The following is a 5359-nucleotide window of genomic DNA, read 5'->3' as shown; positions in this document are numbered from 1 at the left end:
GCTGCTACTGTTACAATTGCTACAAAACTGCTACTGTTGTCGCTACTATCAGACTATCATACTGCTTTACTACTAAACACTTTGAGGTAGAGAAATAACTTTCTAGGTGTGGTTGAATTGACAACTCAACTGGTAAGGCTCATAAATATTCTTTGCTTCCCCTTGTGTTAAATCAATAAATTTGGATGAAATATTACCCTCGAAGACTGTTGCGATGCCCTATACTTGTAGGTCATTAGTAGCTAAAATACTAGTCATGTTCTTGCAATCCTCTATCTCCCAATTGATATACTCCCTTCATTTTTGTATACAAGACCCGTATTTAAAAAATATAATTTACATCTATACAAGGATCTCTTTTGAAGAAGAATTGAGAATTTTGCTTCATGCAACGATACTTAGGGCCAGTTCTTTTGCTGGCTTTTTTGGGCTTCCAGAATAAGCTGCCCCTACCCAGCTTATTATAGGCTTCTAAAAAAACAACAAACTTGGTTGGGCTTCTAGAATAAGCTGGATAGGGGGCAGCTTGTTTGAGCTTATTCTAGAAGCCATCAAAAGAACTGGCTCTTATACCAATGCAAACATTGTACCTAGCCATAGAAAAAATATACTAAGTAAACAACATTTAATATGGACCGGAGGGAGTACACCACATGCAACATGTTTAACTATCCCTTCCGATCCATATTAGTAGGTACAGTATTAAATTGTCGCCTATTTTATACAAAGTTATACTAAATGGGCCACCGTTAATATGGATCAAACGGTGTAGTCCGGAACGCAAAAGATTCATACAAATAATCATATTTTTTTTAGCTGTCTTTTTTCAATATAAAATATAGGATAATGGCTTGTATTTTTTTTCTAGAGAGAAAGATAGTGGCCTCGTATAAATAGACGGAGGGAGTATTGTGATCGGAGGCCGAATTTCGTGTTTTGACCCTTTTTAGAAAGTATTTTAGGATCTGGTCCCGGTTTGAATTTTTTTCGAGATTTGACCCTTTTGCCTACCGCCAGGGCATCTGGCGGTAGGGTTAGATAGCCTACCGCCAGGTCCCATGGCGGTAGGAAACTTATCCACGTCAGCACGCGGAGACGGCGCCGTCCCCCTCCGTCGCACCCTACCGTCATGGGCCCTGGCGGTAGGCTGTCTAACCTTACCGCCAGGGGCCCTAGCGGTAGGGTGCGGGGCAGTTATTTCGCCCGAGACCGCGCCCCTTCCCTTCTCCCCACCCCTCCCCTCCCCCAAGTCGGCAGTTTCTCCTTTCTTTCTCCCCCAAGTCGCCCCTCTCTCCCTCTCTCATCTCCTCCACTCCCCCCCTTGGATCTTCACCGATTCTTCACCGTTTTTGCGGATCGAGATGGCCCCGAGGAGAGAACCGTAAGCTCCTCCGATCCCTCCAATTACTTTTTACAAACTTGCTACCGATTCGACGCATTATTTGCTTGAAATCCCTCATGTTTTTGAACTTAGATTGATTTTTTCACCTAAGATTGATTGTAGTTGTAGTTCTTAGTTCTTTAGTAAGTAGTGGTATTGGATATGTACTCTAACCAATAGTTCATATGTTAGTGTGAAGATGAACCCTAGTTCATAATTTTTTTTGTTAAAAAAATTATGATGTATTGTTGATAAAGGGATGAACCCTAGTTTGATGATGCATGTTGATATGATGATATGCTCTAGTGTGAAGATGAACCCTAGTTTGATGATGCATGTTGATATGATGATATGAAGATATTGTTTGGAAAATTTTGTTTAAAAATATGAAGCTATGATGTATGTTAGAGGTTTTTTTTATATGATGCATGTTGATATGATTTGATCCATCATGTGTAGTAGATGTTGTTGGAGGAATATGCTTAAAATTTGATCTTGATATGATTTGAGTTCATTGTTTATTTATGTATGCTTATGCTTATGGTGCTTTTGTTTATGAAACTCTATTAAGGCGGCCACCTCTTGCGGACAACATCGGCCCACGGTACTGCATGCTGGACTGGGCATTCGACAAGGGTCATCGTGCCCGTTTCATAGAGAACGGAGAGGTAAGTGATATGAAAGAAATTTTGATCAAAGTTCTCGGATTGATGAAAATGATTTCCTAACTTCTTGGCGTTCACTTTTTAACAGACGCTCCAGCCACTACGCATGAGGGGTCACGGGATTCATGGGCATATGGACTACGATGAGCGCTACGCGCCGTTCTTCAAGAGAGCCCGTCTGTTGGGTTTCGTGCTGCAGTTCAAGTGTCAGCCGCCGACGCTTGTCCACGCGGCTCTCACAGCTCTGATTGACCGTTGGAGACCGGAGACCCATTCTTTCCATCTGCCATGCGGGGAGATGACGGTGACCCTAGAGGACTGGGGGATGATTACTGCAATGCCGATCGAGGGTCATGCACTCACCGGTCGAGTGGAGAGGGCCAACTGGCAGGAGAGGGTCACCACCCTCATCGGCGACTGCCCCGGTGCCAAGAGTAACCGTACATCCGGTCTGCCATTGCCCTGGCTCTCGGAGCACTGGAGTACATGCCCCCAAGGCGCAGATGAGGCGACTGTGGAGTTGTACGCGAGGTCCTATCTGTGGTATATTCTCTCAGAGGTCGTGTTTCCAGACAGCTCCGGGAACTCTGCCAACTGGGCGTATCTGTTCTTCCTAGGGGACTGGGATGCAGGGTACAGTTGGGGGGCGGCATCTCTCGCCTACCTATACCGTTCGGTAAGAGAGTGTCTAATTGCGTACCTACCTACGAAAGTGTGTCCATGACATTTTCTTATATCTGATCCTCATTTGATGTTTTGCAGCTTGACGACGTAATGCAGAGGACGGGAGACAAGTCCAATATGGGTGGCTTTGTCTGGGCCTTCTCCATTTGGATGTGGGAGCGGCTGCCGGTGGGGCGTCCGGAGAAGTTGCCAAGACGCCCATGGGAAGACTATGGCGAAGAAGGCGACGAGACTCGAAACCCCACCGTAGCTTACGAGTGGGACGTTGTCAAACTCTACACGGGCCTAAACAAGACTTCGTACAAGACCTACACCAACGAGTTGGACGCTTTGACGCATACGCAGGTATATGAACTCGCACAACACCTTTCTCTTTGATTTTGCTATTGACCGAGAGTGCGAACTTACCAAGGTATATGTAATAGGTAATCTGGTGCCCGTATCGACAAGAACGAGAGTGGGCCTTTGATCTGAACGTGATGTGCGATGCGGACCGTGGTATCTGGCGGTGCATCGTGCCCATGATTTGTGTGTACGCCGTCGAGTGGCATTTGCCACAACGCGTGGCCACGCAGTTTGGGATTTATCAGCATACCCCACCGGGCCAGCCCACCGATACCGGCGGCCACGCGCTGCACCTGTGAGCTCTTTGTTCTCCATGAGATTATCATGTTTCTTGTTGCTTATGATGATCTCATTGCGCTTATGATGATTCTTGTTGCTTATGCCTTGCAGGATGAGCCGGCAGAAGAATCAGTCGATCACAAACTGGGGAGAGGAGCATAAGACTCATGTGACGGAGTGGAACCGATGGAGGTGGCGTAAAGACGTGGAGAGGAGAGTGACTAACTGGGATGATTACCTGGGCCGACACATGAGGTGGTACGATGATGGCCAGAAGCACCGTCTTCGTCTCAGGCCTCGATGGACGGCGGAAGACATCGCGGAGCTGGAGTGGGCTGACCCCGATGAACAAGCATACCAGACCGGCATCAGAGACATGCACAGTGGATTTAGGGAGTTTGCACCCCTCATCAACAAAGTGGTACGTTTGAACCGACGGTCGTATTTAAAATATTTTATTCGTCAACGTGACTGACTTATGCCGTTGCAGTCCGGTGAGCTGAACAGATGCATCTTTGAAGCCTCAGATGCACTAGGTCATCTTCCCGGGAGCGTACAATCTGAGACCAGAGTCAGGGGGACGATAAAGGTACAATTTCAGTCTCCTCGGAACAGATGCATCTTGTTCACTTACAGTCAGTCGATCTGAACTTATTATGACCTTGCTTCATTGTGAGTGCAGAAGTTCGTGCAGCGTTGTCGCAAGCTGGTAGGGCTGCTTGGGTGTGCTGGAGCTGGGTCAGTTGAAGCTCATCAGCCTGTAGCCACACAGGGTATCATCGGCTCATCGAGCCATGCTCCCTCGTCGTCTAGGTTGGTTGGAGAGGAGGAGGAGGAGGAGGAGGAGGAGGAGGAGGAGGCCATATATGAAGAAGGGGAGGAGGAGGATGAGAGCAACAGAGAGGAGGAGTACGATGAAGATTATGGACCTCCAGCAACTCAAACGTCTCAAGCATCTCAGCTGCCGAAGAAGAGGAATCCGGAGAAGAAGGATTTGCTGAGTCCGGACCCTTTCCAGAGACCGGTTCCTCGACGGCCCAAGAAGAAGATCGAAGAGCATCATTCAAAGAGTAACGAGGACCGTACCTTCAAGAGGGGAAGGAGCAACTGATTATGCTCTTCGATAGTTGGCTCTTTTAGTTTCGTTGAACTTCGTTTGATTGAACTATTCGGGTGGTTATGAAGCTACGTGGAACTATGTGTTTGCTATTTGTGGATCTATGTGTTTGCTATTTGTGAAACTATGTGGAACTCCGTTTACTAATTAGTTGAAGTTCGTTTGAAATGTTCTATGCACTTTAAATTTATTAATGTGTATGTGATGCCCAAGTTTAATTGTTTGAGATATGTGATATTGTTGTCATATTTGTGAAAATTGTTATAATATTATTGTCATATTGAATTTGAAAAAAAGCAAGCAAATGAACTTAAATTCATAAAACACAGGACCCTACCGCCAAGGCCCCTGGCGGTAGGGTCAGACAGCCTACCGCCAGGGCAACTCAATTCTTCGTTACAGAATCGTTACACTGAAAAAACAAGACCCTATCGCCAAGGCCCCTGGCGGTAGGGTCAAACAGCTTACCGCCAGGGCAACTCAATTCTTCGTTACAGGATCGTTACACTGAGACAGGAACCTACCGCCAGGTGCTCTGGCGGTAGATTTGGACAGCCTACCGCCAGACATCCTGGCGGTAGGTACTTATCCACGTCAGCGCAGTCAAACGGCCGCCGTCCCCCTCCGTCGCACCCCTACCGCCATGGGCCGTGGCGGTAGGCTATCTAACCCTACCGCCGTAGGCCCTGGCGGTAGCAAAAGGATCAAATCACGAATTTTTTTCAAACAGGTCAGATCCTGAAATCCTTTCAAAAAGGGTCAAAACATGAAATTCGGCCGTGATCGGACCGGAAGTTGCCGCTGTTCCCGAGGGAGACGAGTGAGTGAGCGACGCGACTCCCGTAAGCCGTTGATTATCCACGCGTACAAGATCCGCGACACGTCCGT

Source organism: Triticum aestivum, chromosome 5B, assembly GCF_018294505.1.
Source record: "Triticum aestivum cultivar Chinese Spring chromosome 5B, IWGSC CS RefSeq v2.1, whole genome shotgun sequence".
NCBI classification, from domain to species: Eukaryota; Viridiplantae; Streptophyta; class Magnoliopsida; order Poales; family Poaceae; genus Triticum; species Triticum aestivum.
This window is presented reverse-complemented; position numbering follows the sequence as displayed.